Here is a 12,227-nt window from a genome sequence, read left to right as displayed (position 1 = left end):
AGGATCGGAAGGTGAGGCTTTAGCCTCTCAGCTCGAAATGGACTTTACCCTCATCGCATGGATGGTGTCATTGATGATGGGTTGTGTTTGGTATCTTGATAGTGGAGCCTCATTCCACATGACCATCGATAAAATTTTATTCAGTGCCTTGGAGGAGAAAGACCTCAAGATGCACATAGAGATGGGTGACGACGGAAGGTATAATGTTTCAGGAGTGGGCACAGTTGCTTTTCAAAGGGACCATGGGCCTCCTATCACCTTGACAGATGTGATGTATCTGCCTGGACTAAAGAAGAACTTGGTATCAGTCACAATGTTGGAGGACAAAGGCTACGATGTTGTCTTCAGTAAAGGAAAGGCATTCCTAAGACACATAGCCATGGGTCAGACCAAGAGGATAGGGATTCGGGTGAAGAATATCTATAAACTAGAGGTAGATGATTGTACAGCATTGAGTACGAAAGCATAATCAGTGCAAAGCCAAGACATTGGCAAGTTGTGGCATAGGCAGTTGGGCCAATTGGATCATGGGGCTTTGAAGATAATGCAGCGGATATCTATAGGAGTTCCCAAAGGTAAACTTGAGCAAGTTGACACATGAAAAGGTTGTACCTTGGGAAAGTACACCAAGTCTTCCTTTTGTGATCGAGACAGTCAAGCAAAGGCTATCTTAGATCGAGTTCATACTGATGTGTGTGGACCATTCTCGACGACATCCACAGTGAAGCAAAGGTATTATGTGATTTTCATTGATGATTATTCTTGTAAATGCTGGATTTATTTCATGTAGAAGAAGGACCAGACCTTCACAAAGTTCTTTGAGTTCAAAGCTTTGGTCGAGAAAGAGTCAGGGAAGAAGATCAAGGCCTTGAGAAGTGACAATGGTGGAGAATATGTCTCTCAAGAGTTTAAGGACTTCTGTGCAGTAGACGGAATTAAACGAAAGTTGACGGAACCTCATAACCCATAGCAGAATGGGGTGGCCGAGAGGAAGAACAGAACTATTGTAGGGGCAGCACGGGCAATGCTACATGATCAAGGCCTACCACTTCACTTGTGGGCTGAGGCATGCAACACAGCGGTCTATTTGCAGAATAGAAACCCAAATGGCATACTTGGGATGAAGACACCAGAGGAAGATTTCTCCTATAAGAGACCAAATGTGGGTCACTTCAAGATCTTCGGCTCATCGGTATATTGCCATGTGACAAAGGATGCACGGAAGAAGCTTGAGCCCACAGCAGAGTTGGGGATACTTGTGGGGTACACTGATACACCTCACAACTATCGGGTGTTCTTTCCTACCAGTCGAAGGACAGTGGTTCGTAGAGATCTCAAGTTTGATGACCAGAAGGCCATGCGAGTTTCCCTTGAGAGGGAGCTCCAACTACAGAATGTGGAGGAATTGTTGGTTCCTAAGGAGGAGGAACCTCAGACTGATCTAGAGCAGTCGCATGCAGAGGTTCCAGGAGTGGAGACATCCACTCAAGTAGATTCTTCCAGAGATGGACAGAAGTGCACAAGAGAAGCTGACAGATTGTTGGAGCATGCGAGAGAGAATGTGGGAGCACCACTTTCTCAGCACAGACAGAGGAGGTCACCTAAGTGGTACACTGTATACATGGCCCTTGCTGGGGAATGTGTTGAGACCAAGCCATCTTCCTTTGAGGAAGTAGTGCAGTAGCTAATTTGGGTTGATGTTATGGTAGAAGAGTATGACTCCATAGTTCATAACAGTGTTTGAGACATGGTTCCAAGGCCAAAGAACAAGTCAATTGTGAGTTCCTATTGGCTTTACAAGGTAAAGCAAGCTGTTGATGGTAGTGTGGAGAAGCATAAGGCAAGATTTATTACCCGTGGCTTTTCGCAAGTCGAGGGGATTGACTATGATGAGACTCTTGCTCCTGTCGCAAGGTACTCATCTATTAGATCTATGTTGGCACTATCAGCATAGATGGGTTGGAAGATCCATCAAATGGATGTGAAGACTGCATGCCTCAATGGCAATATTGAGGAAGAGGTGTACATAAAGTAGCCGGAAGGTTTTGATACCTTTGATCATGAGTTGCGTATGTGGCGACTCAAGAGAGCGTTGTATGGGCTGAAGCAAGCACCTCGTGCTTGGTACACCAGGATAGACAACTACTTCACCAGGTTGGGCTTCACAAAGAGTGAAGCGGATGTGAACCTGTACCACATCGAGGTGAAAGGTAAGTTGTTGATCATTGTACTTTATGTTGATGATCTCATATTGACTAATGATGATCAGTTAATCGTGTCTTGCAAGGAGGACCTTGCAAGAGAATTCGAGATGAAAGACCTGGGTCTCATGCATTACTTCCTTGGCATGGAAGTGTGGCAAAAGGATGGGGAGTTGTTTGTGTCTCAGGGCAAGTATTCCAATGAGATACTCAGGAGATTCCACATGGAGAAGTGCAAGCCCATGCAGACTCCTCTAGCAGGTAACTAGAGGAATGAGGATGCTACTTCAAGAGAAGTGGTAGAGGCTACTGTGTATAGACAGCTTGTGGGTTCACTTATGTACTTAGTGAACACATGACCAGATTTGTGCTATGCGGTGAACAAGTTGAGTCAAGTGATGGTTCATCCTACCAAGATGTTTTGGAAGGCAGCAAAGCATGTATTGAGATACCTCAAAGGCACATCTTAGTATGGATTATGGTAGAGACTAACAGAGGGAGTGAAGCTACAAGGCTTCACTGATGCATATTGGACAGGGAGTCCATCAAATCGGAAGAGCACGTCAGGAGGGATTTTCAACGTTGGGTTAGCGGCAGTTTCTTGGTACAGTAGGAAACAGAGGTTGGTTGCACTCAGCGCAGCAAAGGCAGAATACATGGCTGCAAGTCATGCAGCATGTGAGGCCATCTGGATGCGGAAAATCCTAGTTGGTTTGTTTGATCAAAGGATGGATCCAACTATGATTGATTGTGATAATCAGAGTTGTATCAAACTCTCTTAGAATCTAGTATTTCATGATAGGTCCAAGCACATTGACATCCGGTATCATCATCTCAGAGACTATGTAGCGAGGAGGATCATGTTGCTACAATATATTTCGATAGAGGAGCAAGATGCTGACATTTTGACAAAGGCATTGTCAAAGTGTAAATTTGAGTTTCATAGAGACAGGATCGAGGTGGCAGATAATCCCTTTCTTATTGAGAGGGAGTGTTGAAATGTGGCAACAAGAATATTCCAATTTAATTTGTCCTTGAATTAAATTGTGAATTAAAATCGAATTTAGTATTACCAACTACTTGGAAATAATTAATTAATTTGTTTCAAATTAATTAGTCGGAGAAATTCAAGTTAGAAGTCTTTCTGAAGTCATGCAAGAGTTATCCCTTGAATTGAGGATATAAGATTGAGTTATATTTGAGTTGCAATTAGTTAACTCAGTTTACTAAGTTAAGTCCAGTTAAATTAGTTCCAAATTGTTTGAGGAACTAATAGAGAGTTAACAGTCAGTTAATGCATGCATGCATCCAACTAGTGCTACTCCAGTTAACTGAAGATTCCCTCATCAGAAACAGATGCATGTTTATTTTGAGAAAGACCTAGTTGAGATTAAAGACAATGATAGTGTACTATCATTTGCATGTGTTTTCTTATAAAGGAAACTCATGCATGCAGTCAAGGAATCATTCCTTGAGGATTGCGCAGTTCTCACAGTGTGTGAGATAGTGTTCCACTTGGTTGAAGGTGAATCATCCCAGAGGAACAATGCAAGGAAATAGGAGCTTGGAGGGCAGAGAGGAAGGTTGAAGAGCAACTAATATTGCCGGTGAGAATCTTTGAGGATTGTACTAAGAGCCAGCTAGCTGTGAGAGCTAAGGCTTTGTATAATTCCTATATATTTCCACCCTGTATGACAATACAGATAGTGGGGTTTTCAGCTGAGGCTTTCCCCAAAGTACTTTCATGTGTATGGTTCATTGATTCTTCCTCTTCTGGTTATATGTGTTCAGCTCGATCTTTAAGCCTTCTCAGATTGATAGTAGAAGTAGGTTATAGTATTCTGCTTTGATTTATATTGCATTATCAGGTTAACCTACATCAAATTTTCTACATGGTATCAGAGCGAGATTTGTACAGAATTTCTACAAAATAAAGTGGGAAAATAATAGCCATCCCTCATTACTTTATGCATAGTTGTATCAACCACAAAGTGTTCATTTATTGGACCATTGTGAAAATCCTTTAATACTCTTTATGTATCCTGAGGCTTTAGGAACCTTAGCAAGACACCATTATGTTGTTTAAAAAAAAAAAAACTCCATGTATGACCTGATAAGATATATATTTAAGACAAATTTTCTCTTATATTTATTTTATAGATGTGTGGGTAAGGCGCCATGCTCCAGATATTTCCGTATATCTGAATATCAAGGTGTGGTTGAACTTGTTGGAGGAACTTGGTCAACATTGTACATTTAATTTTCCCATTCCCATCCTGAAAGGTCTTCTTATGGAGAATCCCTTGCTTCTACTGCAAGTTGATAGAGGGCAATGATAGCTTGCTTAATATAGGAAAAAACATATTTCCCCCTTTAATCCCATTTGAAAATTGGATCTTTCTTTATCATCTCTTGTAGTGCCTTGAGAGTCTTTGAATAATCATAAATGAATTTACGTTGGAAATTAATTTTTCCCAAGAAATATTGCATAGCTTTCTTATTCACAGGAAAATAAATTTGAGCTATAGCTTTGGCCCTTTCTGGATCAACCTTGATTATGCTTTTAGAAATGATGTGTCCTAAGAGAGTACCTTCTAGCACACTAGAGATGCTCTTTTTGGGATTCAAAGAAATCCCATAGTTACAAAATCACTTGAATATCTGCTTTAGATGATGCACATGATCCAATCTCTTCTTTGAAAATATAGTTACATCATCCAAATAGACTACTACACTTTGCCAAATTAAGCCACAAAATGTGATGTCCATATTAATTTGAAATGTAACGTCGACATTGATAAATCAAAATAACATGCGCTTAAAGGAAAAAGTTCCCCACTTTGTCTTGAAGTTGGTCTTTAGATGATCTTGTTCCATTACTAGCACCTATCTATATCTGGAGAATCCATCTAGCAATGAGAACATCTCTGACCCAGATAATTTTTGGAGTATATATTCCATATATGGCACTCAATAGTTATATTTATCTGAGGGCTGGTTGAGGTTGTGAAAATTGAAACATATGAGTATCTCACTGGACTTTTTCCTCACAGGGACCAAATTGGAAACCCTAGTAGAATCTCTTACTTTAAACATGATCTGAGCATCCAACATCTTCCTTAAATCTTTTTGGATCAGGGGCTCAAGCATTGGATGAACCTTTCTAAGATTCTGTTGATATGGCTTAACCCCTTCTTTGATAGGAATGATGTTTTAGATAATACGTGTATCATATGTTTTGAAATCATCATATGTCCATGCAAACACATCATGGTACTGTTTGAAAAGACAAACGAAATCCTGTCGGTCTTGTGAAGAATAACATATACCAAGGTTCACATATTTCATATCTTCTTTGGTTCCCAAGTTGACGTGGTCATGTCATAACTTTGAGCTCTATGTCTTAGAGTTAACCGGTCCTCTGAAACAGTTTTTGCAAGTCATAGAGTTTGTCTAGAGACATCACACCTTTAGGCATAGTATTCCCTTTATATGTTTTAGTTGCTTCTTGTAAATCCTTCTCATTCTCATCTTCTTCAATGACAACATATTTAAACACATCCACATTGTCCATGAAATGCAGTATATGTTGGGCACCATTTAAAAAACGAAAGTTAGTTATGTTATTAGGTATAGATGGCGTATAAATAATCTCTATATAAAAACCAACGCTTAAGGGAGACATCCTAGCAGTTGCATTGGCTAATGTATCTATGACATCATTATGAACTCTAGGAACATAAATGATATTAAATGATTTAAAATGAGAAATAAGTCTCCATACCTCATATTCGTAGCTTTTCAAACTTGGAGAAACATAATGGATAGTATTTCGTACATGATAGGTGATAACATATGAATCACCAATTACCTTAAGCATCTCTACCTGAGGTGTATGGCTTTCTTTATTCCCAAAACAAGTCCATACTCAATGATGTTATTTGTGCACTCGAACTCGCAGTGCCATGATAAAATATACCTTTTTCTATGAGGATCTATGAGGACACAACCAGCTCTATATCCATCATGAGTCTTAGAACCATTGAAATATAAATTCCACAAATAAGTAGCTACTAAGAAACTTCCTATACTACTACTATGTATATCTATATTACAAGATTCATTTGCACTAGTTGGACTTCAAGGAAGGAGCTCCAAATATGTATCTGATGGGATGAGTGATGGTTATGATTGATAACACCCTTAATCAACCACTAAGAAACAATTTCCAAAAACAATATCTACAAAGATAGCTGGGTCATTGTGTCCTTCAAACAGTGTCACAATGTACTTCATATAAGGCTCATTTTCTACTCAAATCTATTTTTTCTTCCCTTATAACTAAACCATAAATATTTCCACTCTGTTGAGAAATATCCTTGTAGCTTACTGGACCAATCTCTACTCAAAATTAAACCATAAGATTCAGGAATGTTCACAATAATGAAGTAAATGTATTAGTGTACTCTATGGCATGACGACAAACAAATGATAACATTGTTGAGTTCACCAATTTCCTAGACTCGTGATCTATCCAACTGTATGATTCATGCATTGGTTTTATCCCATTTGGAATTGATTTTCTTGGAAGCAAATAAAGGAATTACATTTGCGGATGCAGCGAAATCAACCAAACAATTATGGAAAATATAATTAAATATTTCAAATTTTAAGATAAAAGGGGGGAACAGAGTGTTAGAATTTAAATTTACAACATTAACTACATATTCAAGAATACCAAGAGACTTAGCCAACGTGGCTTGAGAAGCAGAAACTTTGTCACCTGATGGAGGTTGTGATGAGAATGATTGGAGAATAAACTCACATTGGCCTATTATCTTTGTGAACTCAAAGACTGAAATGTTGGCACAAGCTCTCTTCATATCCTCAATGATGTTATTTGATACTTTCATTCCTAACAAGCAGTGTTGAGGTATCTAGTGGTGTAGATTTGTTAGAAACTTTTAGAGTGATGGACTTACTCTTATTGTTTGTGGAATTGTTCTAGTAAGAGGGAGCACTTCAATCATTTTTTTCTATACTCAGAGCATGATTGGTTGGTGGAAAATCCTTCTTAACAATCACTTCTTCAACTCTTTCTCAGAAATTGGTCCTTTGATCCTAAAATTATATTGACCATTTGGGGGCAGAGAAGGAGCTTCATTTTTTGGTGGTTTCTCAACACTTTTCTTATCATCATTTATTATGATATCGAATGCATTCACTGAGTTTCCAACACCTGTACTTTCCTCTACTGTGGTAGGTTCATTTATTTCTTCAATCTTCTCAGATTTCTCATTTTCTAGTAAGGTGTCAACAATATGAGTCACCATAGCATTGATGTTGTGATTCCACTATGGGCATGTTTTCTCTGAATTCCTCTCGTAATGGAAGGAGCAATATTTTTCCATGACTAAACTTTTAACATTAAACACAACATTCAAGCTCTGTGCAGAATTGGCCAGTTGATTATTGTCATTTGTCTTAAGAAAAACCATCTTATAAGACTTGTTACTGGAAAATGTCTCACTTGAATTTCTCTTTAATTCAGATACTTCATTTTTAAGTGAATTTAAAGCTTTGGCCAAGATTTCCATGTTGCAACAATATTTTTATTTGGATTTGGTTGAAGAGGCTTGAGTTTTTCTACCTGCATATTTGAAGTCTTTATAATATTCATGATCTTCAATTGCTAGAATGGAATGCAAGTCCTTCTCGAAAGCAATGGCTTCTACAAAATTTAAACCCAATGTTTCCTTTGCATCTCCCTTAACAAATACGGAAATTTTTGTAGGAAAGGCAATTGTGTAATAGTCTTTAGTGATGGTATCATGTGGTTGCACATCTGCAAAGAAATTATTCAATATACGGGTAAATATTTGATTGAAATAATTTACCTTCTCTTTGTCTGCAATATTGAGGTTATAAAGTTCTTTTAACAAAATGGTGACAGTTTTATCATCTGCAAAATTCTCTAAAAACAACCTATTAAACTCCCTCCAATTATGAATTGAATTAGTTGGAAGACTATGATACCATACAAATGGTCAACCTTCTAGATTGTATGGAAAAATTCTACAAGCAATGTCCTCAAAGCATACATCAGGAAATTGTCAATGCATGTAGAAGTCGTAAATATGATCTTAATTTTTTTCTTCTTTTCAAGATCAAGCTTTGATAGAAACTTTTCCATATGTTTAAGCATGTAGTGGAGATTATCCAGAATAGTTAGTGGCCCTTGGGCCATCCAATCCAAACCTTGATCATCCATGTCGTCTCCTACTTTGTCCTCTTTTTTTGGATTTGACGAGTATTATCCTTCATCGTTCAAATGTTCGTTATAATTAGGTTTTTCTTTGTATCTTAGTTTTTCTTCCTCAGAAAATTGAAAATTTCCCTTGTCGCCTTCTAAACATTCTTCAATAGGTGGAAGGTGCCCTTGTTGGATTGTCTCTTATGTGGGTTCTGCTAATTCTTCAAGGGTGGTGATAACCAAATGTTCCAGCAATGAGACCAATACACTAGTACAAGTTGTTTCTTTCTTTCTTGGATTATGAGGAAGATTATGAGCAACGGTAAGTAAGGGTGAAGAGCTCTTATAAACTGGTGAGTAATTGGTCGAACTGCCCAGAGTTGATCGTAAGTAACTTTAAAAGATTTTTCTAAACCAAGATGAGAAGAATCCCCAATCTCAGGAATGAAATTTGGAGTTGAACTCGGACCTTTACTTCCTTGCACAAAAAAATTTGGTTGGGTTGAGGTAACTTATCAGCCATAAAAAGGTGGATACCCTCCTTCTAGTGCCAAAATGTTGACGGTGTTGGATCCCACCAACATATAGTAGAGCTAACTAATATCAAGTCCCAATTAAACCTCACACCATTTTTTATAGGATTCCCATCTGGAAATATGGCCCGACTACCATTTACTTAAATATTTTCCTTGACTTTAGAAACTAGCATAAGAGTACTTTTAAATAAGTAAGAACGTATGCCTTGTGAAACATTCAATTGCAAATGTGTCGAGGCTCTTTCACTTCTAAGAAACAAAAGTGAGTCTCTAAAAGAAAAGTAATAGTACTATTCTAGTAAAGACACACACACATCAACAAGGGAGAATCATTACTCATCAACCGAAATAGTTCACATAGATGCAATGATCAGTATAACAATCACAAACCACTTTCAATAAGATAAGCACCAAATCCACTAGAATAGTTTAATTTCTCTAATACAAATGAATGCCTATATAAACAGCAAACATTCAAAGGATAGTCTTAAACATACACGATCTATGCATGAAAATGTGTTGGCCCAATAGGTTTCAAGTATTAAGAAAATATTCCAAGACACATGGCTACAATGAACCCCACTAGCTCTAATAGTGGAGTGCTAGAGCCACTACTTTCTCTACAAAAAAACTATCTCTATCTCTCTAATTCCTTCTGGGAGAATCCAAGGTGAAAAGTCATTTCTTTGAATAATGAGGCTTCTTTTATAACTAGAGGCATGACCTTTCATATCCTCATTACTCTTGAACTTCTCACATGACTCAAATTCCAATGTGACTTTTGGACTTCTAAATGACTTTTGAACTTCAACATGACTTTTGGACTTCTATATATGATCTTTAGACTTCTCCATGTGTATTTTTTATCTATATATGACTCTTGGACTTCCATGCATTACATTTAAAATAATTACAAAATTACATCATCATCTCCACATCACCATGTGATGATATCATGACAAGTCACTAACAATGATGACTTGGACCCATAGTACCTTATGAAATGGACTTCATTTACAATGATTACAAAATTACATCATCATCTCCACATCACCATGTGATGATATCATGACAAGTCATTGACAATGATGACTTGGACCCGTAGTACCTTGTGAAATGGACTTTCTTGAGAGGTGACAATGCTACCACCTATGTATTATGTTAGGTTCCTATACCAATAGGAGTCATAATTTTGAATGACTAAGGTGAAGCCTTGTAATATTGTACATACCTTTGCTTTCTGCAAATGTTTTCCATATTAAAAAATGTAAAGAGGGTATGTCCTAAAAGAATAATCAAAGGACAAAAAGAATGAACAAGTTCAAAAAATGAAAATTTATGAACCCCAAAAGACAAAAAGAGACCATGAAAGTGAGCAAGTCAAAATGCCACTACTATTTACTTTATGCATAATAAAAGATTGTGTGTAGCTTATTACTCATGCCACAATCCATGGTAATCAAACTGTTTAATCTTTATTATACCATGCTTTGAATTTTATGTCTATAGTTAGTGAATAAAATTTGACCAAATAGTGTAATCTTGGCAGATCATTAGATAGGTAGAGTGAATAAAAGGAGCTCATCAGTTTAATCTGAGCCCTTGGATGATATAAGGTTAGAATTAGATAGTTTACGTTGTAAAGAAAAGAAAAGGATTGATAAGGGTTTGCTAGTCTAAATGCACCCAAATAAAATGAAGAAAAAATGGTAGGATTAGTAAGTGGGTAAGTAGTAGAAAGGTTGCATAAATATCATGTGATTACACAAAAGTAATTATGTCATTGTTTCAAATGCATCTTTCAAAAATATGCATAAGCAGTAAACAAAGTAAGCACAATGGTTCACAATATGGTTTATTTAACATCCCCTCATTCATTTCACCCCTTTACTTCACTAATTTCCCATAAATAAGTTCTAGCACTTAAAATCCTTTAAGTCAAGGGGCTCAGAGCATTTCTCTAACTTTTGGAGGGACCGGACCCTTAGCTTAATGACTTAGGAGGACAAGTACTAGAACCCCCTTCATAAAAATCCATTTCCCCTCATTTCCCTAATAAAATCACACTTTCCTATGGTAGACAACTTTTACCTAGGAAAAGTGACTCCCCCCCATGTAAGTCCTATTTCACCAAAAAACCCACTAAAATTTTTTATCCTCAATATAAATCTAAAACGCACAATCACATATACTTTACCCCTTTTTTTAGGAAAGTCCACTCCGCCATCACTTTCATATTAATTAAACTAACTTTATTATATAAATTCCCTGAAAACCCTTAACCCGTATTAAATTAAAACCCTATGTAAACTACCCCAACCCCTTAGTTTTAATAAAACCTAATATAAAATACCCCTTATCCTGATATAATTTCACTTAATTTACCCAACCCCGGTAAAAATTAAGTTAATCCCGCATCAGCCTCACCTGATTCCCCAATCCCTCATTAAAACCCATCCCGATCCCTTAACCCTGGATTAGTCCCTAAACTAATCCCGAAACCACCATAATTAAATCCCCGGACCCCCATCAAATCCCGTCATTTCCCACCGCACAGCTTTGCCTCCTGACCACCATTGATCATCCCTTCCCCACATCCAATGGCCCATAATCATATCGACCGTGCCCGATGACTGAACAATAGACACCCGATAAAGTGGTTTTCCTCCCGACCCCCGATGCTACGTGTCAAACAATGAATGGAATCAAGCGACCCCTCCTGAATACTACCCGCACCACAAAAGTGGTGCGATGGCCCTCCAAAAACACTTCCCCCATTTAACCAAAAACTTGTCACTATTCATCCGAAGGTGAACCCACCAAAAATTAATACAACCTTGAACTCAAAGACATCTTTGAAAAATCTATTTTCAAACACATACCTTTCCATTGATGAGTGCCACCCTAAAACCTGTGACTTCCATTTCTGAGATGGACACCAGGTTCTCCTTGCAAACAGGTACATAAAAGATATTTTGGGGTTCCTTTCTCTCTTTGAAGAGTCGACCATTTCTCCTTGATGAACTGTATTACCTGTCATTCCCATGACCTTGGAATGATTTGTTTATCTTCATCAAGAGAAGTGTCTATGCCATTTAGCCACTCCTTCGCATAATGGCCGAACTTATTATAACCAAGGCATCTGTCTTTCCTTCCCTTCTTAGATCCGAACTTCCCAATGAAGTGATCTTTAGGTAGGCCATCAGAAATTTCCACTGCGCCATTCTGATAATATTC

Source organism: Pinus tabuliformis, chromosome 3_2, assembly GCF_031772625.1.
Source record: "Pinus tabuliformis cultivar Carrire ecotype Pingquan chromosome 3_2, CPIR1, whole genome shotgun sequence".
Taxonomy (NCBI): Eukaryota; Viridiplantae; Streptophyta; class Pinopsida; order Pinales; family Pinaceae; genus Pinus; species Pinus tabuliformis.
Note: the sequence above shows the minus strand (reverse complement) of the source record.